General features: G+C 39.4%; 1 protein-coding gene across 3 annotated transcripts in view; it reads right to left on the bottom strand.

Moving 5' to 3' along the window:
- The window catches only part of RGS6 (regulator of G protein signaling 6), a 262,469-nt gene extending 239,687 nt beyond the window's left edge, over positions 1-22,782 (bottom strand). For 2 of the 3 annotated variants that reach the window (XM_072115611.1, XM_072115613.1), the window contains exon 1: positions 22,508-22,782. The gene's annotated coding sequence lies outside the window, so the exon portion shown is untranslated. Of the gene's footprint in view, positions 1-22,423; positions 22,445-22,507 lie in introns of those variants that run through there. The other variant, XM_072115612.1, reaches the window with a different exon arrangement.
- Between the last annotated feature and the right edge of the window lie 417 nt (positions 22,783-23,199).

Here is a 23,199-nt window from a genome sequence, read left to right as displayed (position 1 = left end):
TATAAACCAGTGTTCACACAGCAATGTCAGAATGCAACACAATGACACAATCAGTGCATCCTCGAAGAGCGGATGAGGCGGCACGGATGATACCACAGTACAAATGTTGGTGTAATTACAGTTTGTCTGAGCTGCAGTGGCCATAAAAATACACTATACTCAGGTTCACTGACCTTACCTCTGTTGAGTGTAGTACCTGTGGATTTGCTGCACAGTATTTCTGCATAGTGATACAGTAGCATTGTGGTGTATGGGATTACTGACAATCCTATTCACACTTTGTGGAAAATATCTACAGCAAAAAGTGACATTTTACTGTGAATCACGCTGCAGAAATCAGCCATGCAATGCAAAAGATCAGTTCTACCCCTTTGCTGCAGAAAAATCAGGGCATTATACACATCAGAAACCAGCGGATTGTTCCTGATGCTTGTGGAAATTCCACAGACATTCTGCAACATGTGAAGTAATCTAAGACTGCCTGATCAGATATTTCAGAGACAGATATATCAGGGGCACTTATTATGGCCTTTCAAACTGAAAACTGGAGGTATTTTTTGCCCTCTCTGTGCCTCTTGCACCTAAATTTATGAAGTGTCGGCGCCATAATATCCTATCCAGGTCTTGAAACCACAAATGTAGAGCAGGCAGAAATGACGCATCCTCCGATCCTCCGTTCCCCAAAAAGTTAGTACCATATGAAGGAAGTGATTCCAGTCTTGTAGGGTTATAATATTCATACAGCCCATGGCCCATTGCAGTCTTTTCAACCCCTGTTGGCAACAGATGGATGTATAGAGTAGATACTTTCATTGCAAGGTCATGAATAGTAATATATCTGCCTAGACAAAAAATAGATCTGTTGGCTAAAGTGGTCACTAGATAAAACCATGCCCTTTACAAAAGTGAGATTGGTGGCATACAGGCAAAACCATGGCTGCATTGGTTACACATGGCTGGAGCCAGTCAAGGGGAGGGGCATAAATAAAAATAAACTTAAAAAAGTATGTATTAATAATGTATTAAAATAACCACTTAAGCCCAATACTAAAAACAAAATATTATGGACATTTTCCAAAGCAGTTCCCATTCAACAGTATTAGTGACTGAACTGGAATGCTACCAACACTTGTTAATGGGGATAGAGGAAAAATGCACCACTGCTGGTATACAGAAGTAGTGTTCAAGCTTAGTAAAATAGGGCTGTCAGGAATAATGTCCCCAGAAATGCACATAACTCAGGCCTGAAGTGGCCCTGGCATAAGCAAAAAAGTAGCTAGAAGGATTCTAGAGAATCCTAAATAATCCTTAAATAATAATAATCCTCATGGCAGCCATGAGGAAGGACGCATAGTGCGTTTGAAACGCGTTGCTGATGTATATACCTTTTTAAACTGTTACGCTGGAAGAGATTCTTTTGTATTCGAGACCAAGGTCTGTCAATAAAGGCATGAAGTTTTAACTTTCAAGCATTGATGTCCAATTCCTGTAGCTGGATCCAAGTCTACTAAAAAGCATAATTGTATGTTACAGCTTACTCTTGCACCCTGACATAATCCTGGGGTAGTCACAGGGGTTGGGCTTTGGTTTGGATGTATTTCGAAAAAACAACATGTAACTTGTCTGTTACTCACTCCTCAGCTCTTGGCCCCCACCTTTGTGTTCCTGTACAGCTCCTCCCATCTGCTCCTTCACAGAGGTCACAGCCTGGTGAGCTGACATCAGTGGGAGAGGGAGGAGCTGTACAGGAGCACAAAGGTGGGGGCCAAGAGCTGAGGAGTGAGTAACTGACAATTCACATGTTGTTTTTTGAAATGCATCCAAACCAAAGCTCAGCTCTTGCCACTACCCCAGGATTTTATCAGGGTGCAAGGTAAGTTATAACACACAATTACATTGTAATGCAAATGCTTAGAAAAGGCAGAGAGGCATTTTTGCACTGCAGGTGTGATGGGCTTCTGCAACCTGTCTTTAGTGAAAATGAAGTCCCTTTAAAGGTTCCCTTTAAAGGAAATGCAATTTTTACCATGTACTGAATGGCTTTTCTGGGGTTTTATAAGTATAAACGTTTTAATTTTAAAGACTTATAAAACACTTGCCTTTATGCCTTACTTCTTTATTAATCTGAAACTTCTAATAATAAAGTTGGATAAAAAAAAATAAAAATAGAATTGAAAAAAAAATAAATTTCATTTTCTTCACTATGGCTATAATCTTTTGTAAGCTACATTTTAAGCTATAGACTTATTCCCCCGGTCCTTGCTGATAACATGAAAGCAAGTCAAAGTAGTGTAATAGCATGTAGAAGTAGAGTAATAAGACAAGCACACATCACGTCTGCGGTGCCTCAGATGTTCATTCATTCTGTTTCATTACTCGAATAGCACTTATGCTGGATAGTCAGCTGTGGTGATAGACAACTGGTTCCCAGGCGTTTCGCCAGTAAGTAGTGAAGAGGAACCCATTCTGCCTTTTGAAAGGCCCCTTTATATAAGTTCCGTCTTTTGGCAGGGGATTCCACTTCTCTCAGATAGTAGCCTTTTCTGTGTCGCTATCTGACACTGGTCGCCTGCCAGACTAACAGATAATTTGCTGTAACTGTAAGAATTCTCCTACGTGTGAATGTGTCAAAGGTGTTAAATCTCTTTCCATCTTTATCTCTCGCAAGCTGCAAGCGTTGTTTTCGAGAGTGCTGCAGATCTTTCTGCCAGAAGAGAGTGACTATAATTTGTCATGTAATGAAAAGGGAGCAGAACTCTTTTACAGTAATCAGCGAGGTACAAGTGGGAATACACTACACTATACTCATTCCACATCTATAATTTAGGCTGTGTACAGTTTCAAAGACATTCAGATCAATGTAGAAAACTTCATGCACAAATGTTCTATCTGCAAATACAAATAAGTGGAAAAAATCCTAATGCCTCTGATACATTGTCAGGGTTCAGGAACTGGATGGGCCCAACGGAGTACCAGAGGATCCTACGGTGGGCCGAGGCTGTAACCAATTACTGTACTCCAAAAGGTAACCAAATTTGGAAGCCTAGGTGTTGATGGAGGTATAATTTTTTTTTTTGTTTGTTTTTTTAGTACGGTAGTGTAGGCAGGTCACACTATTTTTATTAGTATTTGTATCAGTTATTACCAGCAGATAAGGTATCATGGATTGCATCTTCTCTATATGTTCTGCCACTGCTGGTTAGTATTGTAATCCAAAAAATACAATTAATATTAGCTTAACTTATAAAATGCACTTTATTGTTAAACAAAACATAATAAAGATCACTGCAACCGTTGCGTTTTTTGGTAAATAAAGTCAAAATGATTCTTAAAAAAAGACCTTGCAGGATTTACCATTTGGGGCACCCACATCCAAAAAAAAGCACAATAAAAAGTATTATAAAAAACATAGGGAGAAAAAAATTGCAACCAATTAAAAACATCATCTGGTTCCATAAAAAAAACAGGCCCATACAAAGCTCCATCACTGGAAAAATAAAACGTCTACGTCTTAAAAAGGGATGACATAAAACACAAATGTTAGCATTATACAAGGGATAAATAAAAAATAAAATAGATTGAACATTTAGGCCCAAAATAGGATGCTCACTTGAGATTAAAGGGGTATTCCCATGAAGACAAGATTCTTAAATATACTCAGGATAACAAAATAACACATACGCTAATTCACTGTTAATAACAAAAATACAGCTTTTCACAGATTCCAACCTGTCTCTCTCAGTCCTGGTGTATCCAATTTTGGTGACCATCAATATTCTGACTATGGTCAGATTCTTCTCATTAATAGCTTCTCCTGTCTACGCACTGCAGTGCTCTCTGCTTCCTGCCCCTCCCCTTGCATTACAAAACCAGCTCAGACACAGACACTTACTGCCGGCCAGCAGCGTGCAGAGACTTACTCTACAAGCTACAGACTTGTGTATTATAGGTGAGTTAGCAGAGGTGAGAGTGTCATTGTGTTATATTCATCTCATGGATCTCATCACATCTCATCTCTCTTTTTCTATGTGTCAGATACTAGTGAATGTTCGGCAGCTAAATAAAGTGTAGATAAACCCTGTACCCTGATACTCTAAGCACATTGTCAGCACACAGCATCTCACAGCACTAGAGGAATCATGAAGTGTCTGCTTAGAGAGTCCCAGCCACACTCTGGAATCTTACACTGACCATCACTGAGTTAAAACAGCAATAAAACTGAGTAAAATTGTAAAATGAGTCCTCTTGTTTCCTCCCACACTTCAAAACATACTGGTAGGTTTATTGTGTTTATCTTTATTGTGTAAACATCACTAGGGGATTAAAATTTGAGAACTTTTTTTTCACACACCCTGTGAAGATGACAGTGGCCATTTTCAAGTGTCTGTATCTCCTTAACCCTGTCACCTAGAAATCTAGGTGGCTTATTAAACAGGAGAACCAGGCACCAATGACTCTCAGTCACAAAGGGGTTACGCAATACTACCAAAGGGGCAGAGCGAGGTAGGTACATTTTATTTATTTTGCCATGTAACGCAGTTTCCATGTTTTATCTCATCTTCCAATAGGCAATTCCGCACCACTGCCAACCATTGTGATGGATAAGTTTGCAGGAGAAAGCAAATACAGAGTTTTGAGTAATACTTTGTAATACTTTGACTGGCCGGTTTATTATAACCCTTCTCATGTAACTTGTTTTTCAGTCAATTAAAAAATATAGTTAACGAGCTTTTAAGGTACATGAGGCTAGCACTTAGGGAGCAGTCACACGTTGCATTTAACGCATGTGTTTATAAACGAACGGCAACAGCTGAAGAGAGATTAGCCTAATTAAACAGCTGTTAACACTTGCGTTTACAAAATACATTGAAATTGCGTTAACAACCGCATGCATTAACACAATGTTAACAATGTGTTAACTGTTGTGTTTTGTAAACGCAAGTGTTAACAGCTGTTGAATTAGTATTGCAATATGTTTTTTAAATGTATGCGTTAAACGCGACATGTGACTGCAACCTTACATATTGAGCATGGGTATGTTACTCAGCACCAGCAGGAGCACATGAGTGCACTTATTTCCAAAATAGGCAACAGCATAAGCCATCCAGCCACTGACATTGTAGGTGAAATGCGACCAACGAAAATAACATAAAATCTTAGCGAACGTAGGTAAAATATTCACATGGGTTCAAACAAAGCAGAAATAACACTTAAAACCTGGCAGTGTTTTATATAGCAGAGCTTCTGTATAACAAAAGCTGCTTAGACTGAACACAGTCACAATTAAGGGAGATTTATCAGAAGTGTCTGAGAGCAGAACTGTTCTAGTTGTCTATGGCAACCAATCAGAGCTCAGCCTTCATTTTCCCACATCTGTTTATAAAATTAGAGCTGGGCTGTGGTTTCCACAGTTTTACCTCAGATACTTCTGATAAATCTCCCCCAATAAGTATCTTTACTATTACTATATTTATGAATGCAGAGAGAACATTTTCCATAACATTATGCTGATGTTACCATCACTCATTTTTACACTCATCCCCAATTGCATTCATAATCTAAATTCAAATTGATCTATCAATAAAATTGTGGGAAATATCTGAGTATTTTCACAGCTGGCATCAAACTGAGAAGTCCAGCACTACAAAGCGACAAAGCAAAAGTGCTAACCACGGAGTCACTGTAAATCTATATCTAGTTTCTCAAAACTAACCAGATATCATAGGTTATATGGTTGAAAAAAGCCACTTGTACATCAAGTTCAACCAAGGAAGGGAAGGGATTGGATGAGGAAGGGATTTAGGGGAAACAATTCTATATAACATAACAGTCATTGTTATTTAGGTGTAAAAAGGCATCTAGCCCCTTCTTGAAGCTCTCTGCTGTCCCTGCTGTGACCAGCGCCTGAGGCAGGCTATTCCACAGATTGACAGTTCTCACAGTAAAAAAGCCCTGAAATTGCCCTGAGATGTAAAATAATTCAATGGTAGTAGCCACGATTCATCCTACAGAATTAGGGCAGAGGCACAAACGCAGCTGCACTAAATGCAATACTATGTAAATGATCTATTCACGTCTCCATTATTTTAACATGCCATGCATCTGTGTTGTCAGAAAGAAGAGCATGTGCTACTCAGATCATTTATCACTGACCCATTCATCAATAATAGTCCAAAAAAAGTAAACATTTAAAGAAAAAAACAGTTAAAAAACATGCAGTCTTTTATGACCCCAATGAAGTGACATATGAAGTAAAAACACAAATACAAAAAAAAATTAATAAATATTCATAAAAATACATCTAATTTCCCAATATAATTTAAAAAAGCCCCCGCTAAAATACAAAAATCATCGCCATACTCACCCCTTTTGCCCGAGATTATACATATTGGGGGACATTAATCATAGTCTGTTAGACTGTTTTGAGCGTCTTTTAGCGCAAAAATCTGGCGCATCTCGTTAATTTGGCGCATTTATGCGCACAGCAAAGTTCGGTACTTAGTGGTTTTGAGTCCCTGCGCCTTATCTGACATAGTGAGTGCGTCCTAAACAGATGTTTGCACGGGATCTATCACTATTTTGCGCCTAAAAAGGCACAAAATAGGCGCAGAAAATGCACCTACTCTGAGCAGGTGCACTTCCAAAAAACTTCCCTTTTCATTACTAAAAACATACATTTTAGGTTCCCAAATGAAGAATAACCTCTATGCAACATGGAAAATACTTCGGAGCAGTTTTAAAATGTAAAATTTCTCCAGTAACGACTTCATCATTGTCTATGGGATCATCTCTGTGAGTGATTATTGTCTTATTGTACAGATCTGAGAATATTATCAGACTCCATTTCATGTAAATTATAATAAAAAAGGAAAAGACTCATTTCAGCAAGAATTTTTTTTTTTTTTTACATCTTTGTAACTTTTAGTCCCTGCAGTTACATCACAATGATAGTTTTTTGGTGCAGAGATGAAGCCCTGAATGTTCTGTCACCTTTTCTCAGTCTCTTTTCATTATTGCTCACAAATGAGATCTAACAATTTGAGACAAATGCAAATTTAGGCGCAAATGAATCGGACATGCGACAATTCCAAAGTGCAACCAATTAGAGCTCAGCTTTCATTTTCCCACAGCTGTTTATAAAATGGAAGCTGAGCTCTCAGAAACAGGCCGAGGGAGTGGCGGCCTGGGGAGAAGAGGAGTGCCTGGACGGCCCCCTAATGAATAAGCCTGACTCTTGTCCATCGATCGGACATCATGTATGTTATGTATCATATGCTTAAGCGCCGATTACTGAAGTTTGATTAATGCCAGGACTTTGAAATGAACAGCATTAGAAAGGTGCCGGGGAGTAGATTCATACGTTTGGATGGGGACACTAATTTGGGGTGACAGGTCCTCTTTAAAGTAAACCTACCACCATAAATCTGCCTGATAAGGTAGATCCGCTGGTAGGTTCATGCTGAAAACTACTTCACTATAGTATATTTTGTTAATCAAGTAAATAAGTCTAATTTGATAAAAAGCTTTTTTTAGAATTGTGTAAATTAGCGGTTGCTAGGACATGGAATAGCCGCGCCGTGCTGCAAAGTAAAGGCTACTTCACGCCCCAGTAGCCTGAGTGGATGCCGCCTACTAGATCAGTGCCTTCCTCTTCAGCACGCAGCTTCCTACAGTTGCGCACACACATGCAGGAATCCGAAGTTCTGCGCATCCACAGTTGCTCCTGCTTCCAAGCCGAGGCTGCGCAGCTATGCAAATGGCTATTGCTCAGCTTGGACGACAGAGCTACTGCACATGCGCGGGAAGCTGCACGCTGAAGATATACTCCTGCTCCACGCCGTGGCTACTTCACGGCCCAGTAGCCACTGCTGTTAATTTACATAATACCAGAAAATCTTTTTATCCAATTAGACTTAATGGCAGTCCCCTACTTAAGTACACCTGACTTACAGATGACCCATAGTTAAAGACAGACCCCCCTGCCCACTGTGATCTCTGGTGAAGCTCTCTGTATGCTTTAATATAGTCCCAGACTGCAGTGATCATAGTATCATAGTTTATACGGTTGAAAAAAGACACTTGTCCATCAGCTGTAATGAGGTTTTAGTGATAATCCTTGGTCCCATTACAGCAAAAAATGTTAAAACTCCGATTGCCACTGGGGAAAAATTTTTTTTTGTCTGGATTATAAAATATACAGTTTAGGCTTACATACAAATTCAACTTAAGGACAAACCTATAGAACCTATCTTGTCCATAGGCCCGGGGACTGCCTGTATTTACTTGATTAACCAAATATACTTTAGGAAAGGTGCTTTCAGCATGAACTTACCAGTGGAACTACCTTATTAAGTAGATCCGTGGTGGTAGATTTTTTTTTAATAAAAAAAAGGGATTCTGTTAAGGGATGTGTCTAGATTGGCACCTAATATAAAATGGCACGTTTGAAGGAGACCAAAAGGATGCATCATCCAAGTTCCAAGCACCTTGATTCTAGCGCCATATGTAGGAAGTGAATTCCAGACTTATAGGGGCAATAATATTCATTACAGTCCGGGGCCCATGGCAGTCATAATCCGCCCCTGCTACATGGAGTCTGCCTGGGATTACATGATGAGAGAAAAGGATTTGAAGATCTGTGATTAGTTCTCTAAGACCTAATTATTGAGTTCGTTAAAAAGTGTATAAAAGTGAACCCGAAGATTTTATGTTGGTTTGAAGGTAAAGGGTGGTCACACTAAATTTAGATTTGATTGTGATTTCTTTTGTTTTTATTCACTTTGCATTTTATTTATTGATAAAAATAAATTATTACACTTCTATTTTTAACAGCATTCTGGATGCGATGGGAATTATTTATCATTGGTTTTCCTGGGCTTTTTTGTCATAAAAAACACTCAAACTAGTCAAATTGAGGGTTTTTGAGACTTTTCACTGCTAAAAAGTCTCACAGGGTTATACACACCTCTTCATTAATCTGGTGTAAACATAGAACTACTGCTAGTGCAACACCGTGCAAAGCCAGATTCATGACTTTTGCAAAAAGTCTCATAGTTACTTCAGTTCCCTGCTAGTCTGTGAGCTGAGACTTTTTATGCATTTTGAGACTTTTATGGGACTTTTAAAAAAAAAATCCCAGACAGAAAATAGACCATAAGAACATTTATTAAAGCGCCAAAGCCAACAGGATGTGTGCCGCTGATTACGGCCCTTCCTACAATGGTGGGTGAGCGCCACTAACCTCACTGCTTTTCATAGGAAATGACCGCCCGTGCTGGTATAATTGCAGTTTGGCCACTCTTCAGGTTCACGGTACAGTGCATGCACCGCATCATGAATGTGCACAGCATAAATTAATGGTGCAATGAATAAGCCACCATTTGTGCGGTTAGTTCACGGCACACAAATATGTTTGTGTGCATGAGGGCCTTACTTTGCAGTATTTTTTCCCAACACCTGCCTAAAACTTTTGCACAGTGCTGAATATCTTTTTTTCTTAATGCTTAAGACATATAGCTTTATACTAATCCATGTCCATGAGAAAGACAACAAAAACAACCAATCGGCCTCTCCACTCATTACTCCATATGATGTTGGTAACAACAAGAAAAAAGCCAACACTGCATAACGCTTTAAGCCCATTCTAAGTGCCTCTGGACTAATTCCAACATTCTGATCCTTAACCATAGATCCATTCACAACACTGACTGCCACCTGCAGGTCCTAAAAATGAAAGGAGTAAGCTGATTATTCTCATCAACTGATAGTCCTGCCGGAACAATGAGGACTTTTCTAAGCCACTGTACTCCTTGGAAACACACACTTTCATTTTGGGATAAAGTTTTTCTGCCAACAAAAAATCATTGTTACATCACCCGTAAAGTGTTGAATAATGAACATACAAGCAAAGGGAATTAATAGCTGCTTGATGACATAGTTTGTTAAACAGATTTGGCTGCATCTACAGAAGCTCCTAATGGACTGTAAAAGTGATGAAATATGAAGGATTTACAGATTGTAGAACAACAAACGTCAGTGATAATAGAATAATATAAAACAATCTTAAAGGGAATCTGTCGTCAGGAAAACTGCTGTTTTCCAAAAAAAAAAAAGTTACATCAAAGTTTACCTTTTTTTTATGCAAAGCTCTGATATGGGGAACATGGGAGGTTTTCTTTAGTTGAAATTGATGCATGACGGAGCGGTTTCCCAATGGTTGGGGGGAACTGCTCATCACTGGCCACTCCCATGGGACTTGGGACAGATAGGTAAACTTTGATCCAACTTATCTTTTTTCTCGGGAAAAAGACGTTTTTACTATAAAAACTCTTTGGCAATGTGTAAACTATTCTCTATGGGGGAAATGGGGAGCCAGAAAAAGGGCTCCTGACAGGTTCTCTTTAAAGGAGACTTCATTTGCATTAAACCCTTAAAGACAGCATATGCATGCTACATTATACAGACGATGTATACTAATAGCAGCTGCTTTCTTATTGAATGAATTGTACTTCAAGAGATAAGTGGGAGGAGGAGATTATTATTATTATCATTGGAAATATAAAGTGCTGCATGGGATGGAATTTTCAAACTTTTAATTTTGAGGAGCATCTTAGAAAAGTTTTTTGAAAAATGTTTCACCATATATGGTGGGGTGGACATAATTATAGATTTAGGATTTCATTAGTGGACCTTAGTGGCACCGAACAAGCATATTGAGATTTTGAGTAACTCCTAAATATAATTGTTTGGGTGCACACAAATCCATAATGTACAGTGGGTTGCAAAAGTATACATACCCCATGAATACACTTTGACATGATTATGGTTTGAACACATATGTGTCTTGATTAATCATTACTTACAAAATTGTATAAGGTAGTAGATGAGCAATGTGAATATTTTGAAACCCACTGCAGCTGTAGACATCCACATTAGCTTTGATTCTATTTCAACCAATTGACGCCGGCTGCAATGACAACCAAATATTCTGATGATACTCGGTTTCATCAATATGTATGTCTCTCTGTCTCTTTATATATAACTATCTGTAGCTCCCGGGGTAGTAAATAATTGCTCATAGCTAAAACAAAATAGAATGGGTTAACAAAAATATTTTATATGTATTTCTCTCTCTCTGACCCTCTCTCTCTCTTGGTGTCTCTCTGTCTCTGACTGTCTCTGCCTCTGACTGTCTCTGACCGTTTCTGTCTCTGTCTGTCTGTGACTTTGTCTGTCTCTGACTACAATTTTCTCTGACTGTCTCTATCTCTAACTGTCTCTGATTGTCTCTAACTGTCTATGCCTCTGACAGTCTCTGACCGTCTCTGTTTGTCTGTCTCTGACTGTGTCTGTCTCCGACTGTCTCTGACTGTATCTGTCCTTTATCTCTGACTGTCACTTTGTCTAAGATTTATCAGAAGTGTCTGAGAGCAGAACTGTTCTAGTTGCCTGTGCCAACCAATCAGAGTTTAAAGGGGTATTCCAGGAATCAGCATAATTCATATACAAGTGGGCACTCAAAATATAAGCTAATGTGTAATTAGTTGTTATTTAAAATTTTGCTCCCCTTAGCAGAAAATGCTGGTGACACAGACTGTAATGAAGAATTAAAATGCTACCGGCCCTTTAATCAGTCCGTTAATTTCCTCTGCGCGGTCCGTCGCAGAAAAGAAGATGGCCGCTGGTCACATGTCCACATCACATGTCCTGTACCTGCCTGGGCAGGGTCATGTGATTACCACTATGTTTGGCTGTAGTCGGTTGGTTGCAGTGCATCCAGTATGATCAGTGTTGTGGTGATGGCAGTTACACATCATTACTATGGTAACAGAGCAAGAAAACCTGTTACATCATCACTGTTAGCAGAGCATAAGTGGTAGGAGGAGTTACTGAGAACTAAAAGATCATGGAACTTGTAGTTTCCAGTGGCGGCCATCTTAGTGATAACTCCACCTACTTTAGAGAGGCCATAAATTTTGTAAATCATAAAATCATATTATTTTAGCTCCGTTTTGTGACTAATGACATTGAGTATTGTTGTATTCATTTACTTATATCATCAAGGGTTTTTGTGTCAGACGTTCATATTCCCGGAATACCCCTTTAAGTTTAATTTTCCCACATCAATTTATAAGATTATAGCTGATCTCTGATTGGTTGCCATGGACAACTGGTACAGTTTTACTTCAGACATTTCTGATAAATCTCTCCTATCTCTCTATTCCTCTCCATCTTACCTCACACATAAATTGTGTTATACTCATCATAACCAAATAAAGCTATTTTGACCTGTGACAAAATAGCAACCAATCATGGCTCAGCTTCTAACTGTCACATCAGCAGCAGCAAACAATGCCTCCTGTATACGGTGGTTAATAAGTGTATTTTGGAAAGCGTGGGGTGAAAATTTCGGCGCAAAACCAAGTCTATGACAATCCCTGAGTCACAGAGAGCGGCTGTGCAAAATGTGGTGATTATAAACGCGTCTGTACAGGTTCCTTTAGTGGACATACACACACATACACACATACACTCACATACACACACATACACACACATACACTCACATACATTCACATACACACATATACACACATACACACATACATACACACATACATACACACATACACTCACATACACACACATAGGGGCACATTTACTAAGGGTCCGCAGACGCGAATCCGTCGTGTTTTTCCCGAATATTTCCGCTTTGCGCTGTATTTCACGGGATTGTGGCGCACGCGATCGATTTTTCATGCGACAGAAATTAGGGGGCGTGGCCACCGGACAACCCGAAGGATTCGGAAAAACCACGGAATTTAAAAAGCCATTTGTGTCGCAAGATCAAGCACTCACATACACCAGAAAAAGGCAGGTGAACTTCGGCGGACCTCGGCGCAGCAGCGAAACCTGGTGAATATCGGCGCACGGACCTTAGTGAATCCCGGCAGAACCCGAATCAGCGTCGGAGAACCCGCCGCTGGATCGCGATTGGACCGGGTAAGTAAATGTGCCCCATACACTCACATAAACACATACACACATACATATACACATACACTCACATACACACACATACACTCACATACACACATACATCCAGCTTTATGTATTAAATTCTTCTAAAATGCAGGATGAAGTACACAATTTGTCTGGCAAACTAACAACATCCAAGCTACATTTATTATCAATTTGCTTTCCAATAAAGGAGATGAACTGAACATTAAGCCTCAGCTCACCTTTCCTTCAGCAGAAGACAAAAGCTATCCGCCCCGGGCCTTGCAAACACAGAAACTCAGGGAGGGAACAGCATCAGACCACATGACTGATAATCCATCATACATTTCCAATTTCAGATTGACGCTGAAATATAATTACAGTTTGTGCTTGATAAGTAATATGTCAGAGAGCAGTAGCACTGGGGAAGAGCTCCAGCTCCCTAAGATGTTATATAACTCACTTGAGTACTGTATACCTGAGCATGCAGAATAATCCATAGCTCTCTCCACTTAAATCAATAAATCAATTATTTACTAGAATGTTAATTGAACAATTATTTATTTACATACATTGGGTGTAGAGGGGTCATTCATAGTCGAAAGATTCTGCTTTCAGAGGGTAACATTATGGGGATGGGTAACTAGTTGCTAGTTTTTGCAATTCTTATTGTATATCACTAAAGTCTTGGTTTGGTGTTCCGGAAGTGAGATGGGGATCACAGGTTTTCGGCTTCTTTACTATAAGTTATTTTCCATGAAAGACACTTAAATTGCTTGTGACTGCTTGTGACTACAGACTGTATGGGGTTACCAGTTTCAAAGTATTAATGGTCTATTGTTTGAATAGACTATTAACATCAATGTGGTGAAAGTTTGACCCTCACAAAGGCCTCGTGCGCATGAATTGGTGCTTGCTCAGGCGACCATACAGCGGGGTGTAGGAGAGAGGAGGGGTGAGAGCTCCTCACCCCTCCCCTCTCCATAGAAAGACTTGCGGCCAACACAGTAATATGGTAAAATATAGGATATGGTGCACTGTCACTGTGTTCACTGCCATAGTCGTCCATGGATAACAGTCTCCATTACATTTGTGTGCATGATGCGTAACACTTCTAAGCAGCTGTTTGAAGGGGACACGGCTGAGTGCTATAACCTCTACTTCCTAAGTAAGGATGGTATAAGGTATTGCAAATGAAGTCCTAATAATAAATCTTCTATATTCTTATCCTGAGGCCATTCATTGGCTTAAGTGGGTCCCACGGCTCCCTTAGCTTTTAGCTGAGTGCCAGCCTTAAAACAGAAAATATTGGAGCATTACAGGAAATAGGTAGCAGATCACTGCTGGTATGGGTTCTTTTTCCTGAAAAACCCTTTAATTGGAGTCTATTATCTCACAAATAGAAATGCCATGGTGTATGGCACCTTAAAGAAATCCTGTCATCAGGAGATTTTTCTGGTTCTCACATGTCCCCATAGAGAAGAGTGTACACATTGCCAAAGAGTTTTTATAATAAAATTAGCTTTTTCCAAAAAATATAAGTTTGTTCAAATTTACCTTTCTGTATGCAGAGCTGTGTCCCTTGGGAGTGGTCAGTGATGAGTGGGTAGACATGTATGACGTCCGTAAGGATGGAAGCGAAGGGGGGAGATATGGAGAACATAGGCATTTGTTTTTCATTTGAAATCGATGTATGACGGAACGTGGATGGGGGGGGGGGGGCTCCTCAATGGCCACTCCCATGGGATTAGAGTCACATCTCTACACAGAAAGGTGATCTAACTTTTTTTTTTTTTTTTTTAAAGCCAGTTTTACTATAAAACTTCTTCAGCAATGTGAACACTATTCTCTATGTGTATGTGTAAAAAGGGCTCTTGATTGTCAGGTTCTCTTCAAAAGCTTTCCAAACATAAGATTTCTCTCTGGTTCGTCATTTTAAAGACAATTTGATTAATTTTCAACTTCAAGCAAAGTGGTTTCTTGGGTCATACCTGCTGGTGTACCGTTTCCTTCTTACTATCCGATTTTTCTACATGAGATGTTAATTATTGTGGAAAGAAGTTGTGCTGGGACAGGAAGAAGACAAAGAGTGACCAGAAAGCTTAGGCATGAACTTGGTGCAATTGGAAGCTAATTTGCAGAAAGACAAAACAAAAGAGCTTTAGACTCTGTGATTATGCCTTTAAAAGGTTTATTTTTACAAAATTGGAGTAAACGCTTGCTCTCCAGCTACATTAGTAAATGATGGACCATTACAAAATACTGTCTACGTGCCAACAATCTCTATGAAAAAGTACTCATTGGGGGACATGTATCTTATATTTTTTACTTTGGTGAATAATTGAGACATTTGGAAGGTTTTTTTTGTGCCTTATGTATGATCCTGTCTTTCTTCATGTGATGCATGTTTTGTTTTCCCTGTCCTGGCAGGCATAACTTTTGCCTTTTGAGACTTTTTGTTGAAAATATCTCAAATCCACATGGACACAAGCCATGTGAGGGGGTTATATGCAGGAGTGGACACTGCTGTAAATTTTGGATTTGAGGCTGTGTTCTGCATTTTTAAGCATCCTAGAGGCTGCGGTCATACGTGGTGTTAACACATGCGTTTTCAAACTCATCACAAAAGCTGAGAAGAGGAGATTTGACTAATTAACATTGCATTTACAAAATAATGTGTTAACAAGCTGTTGACATAAACGCTACATAGTGTTCACAATCGTGTTTGTTAACATAGTGTTTTTTTTAAACGCCATGTTAACAGCAATGTAATTAGGCAAATCGACTCTTCTCAACTGTTGTGATGCGTTTGAAAATGCATGTGTTATCACCACATGTGACCGCAGCCTTAGAAGTAACCCATAATTTTCAATAAAATGTGAATCCAAAAATGTATGAATTGACAAAAAAACAGCCCAAACTTTCAATTTAAATTTTTATGTGCAAAATTTTAAACATTTACATTTCCTATTTGCATTTTAAAACAGTGTCCATGAAAAAAAAATCCTTCCTTTGCACCTGCCCTGGACGAGGTGCAGATTTTCGCCGAAATGTCGGAAAAATTTGCAAAAGAAAGTGACACATAAGTGAAAACTCATACTGAACATCTGTAAAATAAAGACACATAAGGCACACTGCACAAGTTGCGTACTTAAAAAACGTCAGCAAAAGTCGGAGTGAAAAGTCCCAAAAAAACGTCAAAAGTCGCAAAGATGAGAAAACTAAACTAGCACAAATAAAGATACATGCCCCTCATTGACACTAACCATTGACTAGCCCCTCTTCAGGAGTCAACATTCCCCCTTCCACCTTGATGCTCCCCATCTTCTCTCTTTTAGTCGTTGTAGGTAAGCAGAATTAAGGAAGCTAAAGCACAGGGATATCACTGGTGTTACTCTGACTTAATACCCTTTTACACAAGCCGATTATCAAACCAATAATTGTCCTTAGGAGCGCTAATTATTGATAACTAACACCAATGATGACATGACAAAGTAGGATGATTGCTTGACTCTTGGGAGACTATATCTTTTATACAGCATAAAGATTTCCATTTGTTGGAAGCAAATCGCAATGTTCCGGCTGCTTATACAGAGCTATAAGGAGATGATTCATCACAATGCAGCAGCAATAATTGTTGCATGTAAATGCAACCAACCCGGTGACAATGATTTGGAAAAAAATTTCCTATATTGATTAGTTTCTAGTTTTTGCCTGCCTGGTTGGTCCATGCAACAGTGTTATTACTACTATATGTTCAACCTGATTTGTAAGCATATGATTATCTATTCCATTTCCTGGTGCTAGAACGAAAATCTTACATGACTGACATGAAAATCAATCCTGACCTCATCAAACGCAAAGGCCATTTTAAACAGGTCTATTACCTGGGAAATTATCAGGGAATTAGGAGTGGTAGTTCCCTATGGGGCACATTTATTTACCCGGTCTTGTCACGATCCCCGATCCGGACTGTCCGATGAGAATAAAGTCTGTTGCAATTCACCAAGATCATGTACCCGAGATCCTGCATGTGTCGCTTCCCCGCTGACGTCCACCGGAGCTCACCTTCTTCTTACCGGTGTATGTGAGTACATGTCTTGCAACACAATTTGAGATGTTAAGTCCTGCGCGTTGTCCGAATCTGTCGGATCGTCCGACAGGCCGCCCCCCGATTTGTGTCATGTGAAAGCCAGAGCCGATGCACCAAAATCCGATCACGAGCGACACAATCCCTGGTGTGATCCCCTAAAACGTCGGAAAATCCAACGGAAGTGCGGCCACGGGACCTTAGTAAATAAGCCCCTAAATGTTTCCTGTTTCTCACATAAGCCAAGGCATGTCAGGTGATTACATAATTTATGATACTGTCTTATGCAAAGTGTCCGAAACATTGGTCCATATCGTGTGTTAATGCAGCCAATTGGGAGCAGAGTCATAGTAGTTTTTTTGGGCCTTGAAGATGAAATTATTATGGAGGCCCATTCTTCATCATCCACTGGTAAATAGAAAAACCCACCCTCCTTGTGCTGTATCTATAGTTTCCAGAATCATGTTTTAGCCACGGAAGGATTGTCTGTTATATTCCCTACAGTGTCGGACGGGCCCACCAGAGTACCAGAGGATCCTACAGTGGGCCAGTCCGACACTGATTCAGACTTTACCTTCCTAAACAAAAACACCAATTGGCTCTGCATCACATGCGCAATGATATCACTGCTTGTGATACAAATGGGCAGAAGCCTTCAAGGTCAGAGATGCCCTGAAAGGAGAGTGTGTAGGATTTTTTCAGGTTTTAAAAAAAAAATTTTCTTTATAAAAACAGAAAGTACCGGATACTATTCCAATTGTACAATATACTAATCAGTATGTATAGTAGTTTATTATAAGTTAATATATTCCGTCCAATGTATAATAAGTCTGCCACTGGATTTTCCATCAAAGTTGTACACAGTATTTACGTTATAAAGGGAAAAAAAATCTACATTATAAATAACACCAGGGCATCCAAAAATTTAATACACTGGGGAAACAGATCTTCCCAGGGATGCACCAGTGCACTGGAAAAAAACACAATTACATTCATTATACAATTCTATTTAAATGCTAAACTTGGAGCACAGGGCTTGTTTTCATCATACAATTGAGATACAATAAGCTCACAGAAGCTGTGAATACAGGAATATAACCAAGCATATAATGATTGCATAGGATTCACACATTCGTTCATATTAATAATGGAATATGGGCAGATGAGAAGAAACATTTGCTAGAAAATATATTTCCCCTTTCCCCATATAAAAGGAAGAGTAGAATTTGCATATGGTAAACCAACTCCAGTATATACATTCATAGCAAGTACTACGAATATACATACAGTAGCAAAAAGTGAATTTGGTCATTTTTGTCATAAATTTTGCTATAGAATGTAGTCATACTAAGCCCGCAGACAAACATCAACCATACAATGCTTTATCATGTAGACCTCATATATTTTTAATATGATCTGATATCTTTGGGCAAGTTGATTCCCTTAACGGAAATCTGCCATCAAAACCCATCATGATAAACCAAGGGCAATTACTCATAGATCCAGGCACCGTGACAGGTCTAATGCAGAGGTGGCTTCTATATTCAGTGGTATGTCGGTCTGTATGATGTGTGCATTGGAAAAGTAGGATACCTTCTTGAAGCTTGACATATTCCAGAGCTGTTGTTTATCATAGAGCTCTCAATTTAAAGGAATGATGATAGTTTCCCTTTAAATTGTGACCTCTAGAATAAACAGTATGGTCACAGAGGCTTCAAGGTGGTAACCTGTTTTACCTATGCACATATCGCATAAAACCAGAACACCAATGAATATAGAAGCCTCATCTGCATTAGACCTGTCCATTTAGAACAAGAGATTTATGAATTATAGATCGCCAAGCAAGATGCCAAGCATACGGACTCTGGAGCAATAGAAATGCATCTGATTGATGAATTTGGATTTGGAGAAGGTCCAAATGTGCGATGCCAACTGTAAAGTTTGGCAGGAAGGATACAGCAGTCTGGAGATGTTTTTCGATAATATGGGTTGGACCCATTAATTCCAGTGAAGGACAATCTTAATTCTCGAGGGTGTTATTGTTTACTGTAGCATTGTTAGTATATAGCAGACGTCTGAAGAAGGGGTTTCATATACCAGCAGAACAAGCTTTTGAATTATACTTTGGTGTAGAGGTGCTGGCCTGCCCTAAAATTAAAGTGAAATAAATCTTTTCCACAGGGTCGGCTCCAGGTTACAGTAGGCCCCTGAGCGACAGGACCTTAGTAGACCCCTTTGCAGTGAACTTACATGGTTGCATTGAAAATTCAGAAACTAAAACAGTTTCCTAGTTTATCATACCCCCCCTCATGGTTATTTTATAAAAAAAGCCCCACTCACACCACGATGCTGCCCTCTCCATATATCCACAACTTTCTCTCTCTCTGCTCCAGCCTGTCCTCATGGCGTCTCCCACTGTCTCGATCTTCCTTAGGCCTCTTTCATATGCATGTATGAAAACGGTATGGTACGGATAGCATGGTGCCACATTCATTTAAATGGGCAACACGACCATCTACACAACCATCATTTACATTTCCACCATACTGTACCGTACTGTGAGAAGTGACGTAAAAAAAATATAGAGCATGTCCTATTTTCTGCAGTATTTATGTTCCATACACCCAATAAAAGTCTAAGGAAATGTTTAAAATATGCTCTGCATACATGCTGCATACAGTTGTGCACCATATAGACTAGAACCAGTGGGTGGCGCATACCGGCAAGCAGCCAATAGTCAGCCATCCATCATTTGCCAGCCCATCGTATTTTATACGTATACGGTACGGATACAGTGACATACATGCACATACAGATGAAAAACGTCACGTATATACAAATTCATACAGCACTGAAATACAGGACTAGAGAAATTATATGTTTGCGTGAAAGGGGCCTAACTGTTCATCCTCACTGACAGACACAGGAAGAGGGGAGGGAGCAGGATGAGTTATATTCATGCTCCTCCAATTCAGCAGGCCTCAGACATATAAAAAAAATCACAGAAAGTCTGCAGATAGCACAAAAGTAAGTGTCAGGAATGCTTAACCCTTTGATGAGTATTTGCTATTATTATTAAGGCAGATGGGCAATTTATGTAACAAAGTGGCCAACTCCTTTAAGCTCTGTGCTACCTTACAACATCAAAAAACTCATACAATCAATTCCATGACTGACCAATACCACTTGGGTTTCTGACATTAACTCCTTCCCTTACCATAGGAGATCATCAACACCATTACCGCCCTAAACTAGAAGATTATGAACGTTCTATAGTTATAATTTTATTTGGTTGTTTTCTGTCTCACCAGTTAAGGCCCAGTTCATGTCACATCAGAGCCATCCGTAAAATGTATAAGTTGGATCTTGAAGAGTATTTTGCATCATATAACTGTAACGTAGGGATTCGACAGTCATTGTATAGGAATACAGCGGCATATTTAATTCCGGATGTCTCTGTATGGAATACCAAAGTCTTCCATCTTTTACAAAAATGACACCTTTTTGGTATTCAATGAGTCAGTGGATTCAACTTATGCACCTGGAGTCTTCCGTACATTTGAAATGGACATAATTCACAAACGTAATGTGAACACACCCTTAGTTGGAAATGTGCCAAAGGCCCATACTGCCCTGATCTTTAGCTACAAAGGCTTAGAGGAAAGACTGGTGAACTGGTATACTGACTGCTCAGTATCTGTGTGTGACTTTACTAATGCTCCTGTGGCTGAATGGATGCTAATCTATGCAGTGAAGTGTAAAAACCTAATGGAAAGACTTTGCAGAAGGAAGGTTGGCTGTAACAGCCTATGCATCATGCAATAGGATACTAAACAGCAATGAGACTTTCAATAATCAAATTTGTATGTGATATCTGAGTGTCAATATAAATTTTCTTTGTACCCTTTATGTCAGACAGACACAGGCTGTCATATTAAAGGGAGATGTAGGATATTCCATCAACCAAGCCATAAAACACAATTTAACTGGAGCAAGTTCAACGAGATCAACACTAATAGAAGAAAATGTAACCTCTGATACGACCTCAAATCAAGACACTTACTGGAGCTTGCCAACCGGTATGATAAAACCAATCACAATTCAGAGAGAAATACTAGGATATCAATGAGAAAAAAGATAGCAAAACAACAGACTAGACAGCACAACACAATATTAGAAAACCAGTACCATTCTGAAATTGTAAAATAAGACACAAATAGTAAAAAAAAAACAGTTATGAGCTATATGTAATACCAGAGAACTGAAAATATTCAGAACAGCATACACACATCTAAAATGTATCTTTAAACCAGGCCACCAACATAAATATTAAAATACATTCCAGTATTATGTCTCATGCGTTATGCTCATCTAAAAAAGAATTAATCCTAATCCACACACAGATAAATATATTAACTATACAACTGAACAGCTATAATAATCTCCCATTTCAAGGACAAAACACAAATTTAAGCAGGTCAAGCACAGAATGTAAGCATCAGAGAGAGAATCCATCACCATCCTGATCCTATACTAATGGTTCCGCACAAACCCATTTTGTCATATATCAGGGCAATAAATTATTGTGACGTAAAGATTATTACATAAGGAATACAACACAGATATGTAAAAGGGCATAAACCAGCACAGTATGACAACCGTAGATCATCAACGCCATACACATCAAACAAGTAAACTAGAACCATTGATAAAGAATGAGTTGGCTCCATGGCGCTCTAGTAGTGCAGCGCACGTTATGAATAAACTCTAGATGGAATATATAAGAAGAGGATTGTAAGAGTTACACACCTGGAACTATGATGCAAAGAATTGATAAACTGTATATAGAACAACTAGTATCAAAGTGTAAAAAATAAACAAATAAAGTAACATCTAAAATATCATATATATAAGTGTTCCACACCTGACTATATATATTCGTAAAAGGGGTCTTTCTGTTTATTAGTTTATCACAAGCACCATACAGGGTTTACTACACACATTAACCCCCCTTTCCCTCTCCCCAAAGCTAAACCATGATCCATATAGTCATACAGAGAGAATACAACAATCCGACATTAAAAGGGGCATGAGAGTGCGGAGTGACAGTATGATACCAGATGAAGGATTGTATGATTACAACATGCATCAATGGCAGACCCCCTCCCACCCCCTGAAGAAGACAAAGCAGCGGTGCCATACCCCAACACTACACAAATTCCAACACAAGCAGCACCCCCTCCTGGCATCCCTGTGGCTGCCATGGTATCTAGGCTTTGCTTGTGTTGTTGATGGAAAAGGTGATGTGTATGGATCCAGAATGGCAGGGATTACCATAGTGCTGCAGCCAGGAGAGCCATACAATATGATGGAGCTGTGATCCTGGGGTGTGATACATTGTATCCCAGCTGGGATTACCTTAGCAACCAGAGAATCCTCTTCTCCTCCTCCTCCTTCAGCTGCTTCCTCTGCTTTCTCTCTATTCTCTCTTACAGGCTGATGGAAGCTCGGTGCATGGTCCCTCTGTCACCTCAGGGGGCTGCCCCAATACCTGCTCAGTCCAAGGAGGGTGGTGGGAAGGAAGCCTGAGGGTCCCCCGGAGACAGGTCCATCCCTGTGTGTGCACCAGAGCTGCTGAGGATGGATGGGAATAAACAGGACAAGCAGCTTCCCTCCTCCTCCTCCTTCTCTTCTAGGAGGTGCTGCAGTAGCTGCGGCGCCCTCTACTGCACACATCTGGTCTGTGCACAGACAATAGGTTGAGACTGGGAGACACAAGCTGCAAGATGGTGTAAGAGAGTGAACAGAATTTACCATTGTACACCCATCCAAATAAATAAATAAAACATTATTGAACATTTTTATTTTACTATTTAAATATACAAATCTCATGAACACAATGCTGTGATCATGTTTTCACTCATCTCCTATTATTGTCCGGCTTCTGTACATGCGAAAACAATTTCTAAGGGATAAACGCAACTTTTTTTGTAAGTGTAAAATCTCATTCTGGGGAGAATTTAGTTGGAATCCATGCTTATGGCGTTATCCGGGCTGTGCCCCTTTTTAAGGGTTGTTTTTTATTTTCAAGAAACTATAAATAGAATAAG

Source organism: Engystomops pustulosus, chromosome 7, assembly GCF_040894005.1.
Source record: "Engystomops pustulosus chromosome 7, aEngPut4.maternal, whole genome shotgun sequence".
Taxonomy (NCBI): Eukaryota; Metazoa; Chordata; class Amphibia; order Anura; family Leptodactylidae; genus Engystomops; species Engystomops pustulosus.
This window is presented reverse-complemented; position numbering and strand designations above follow the sequence as displayed.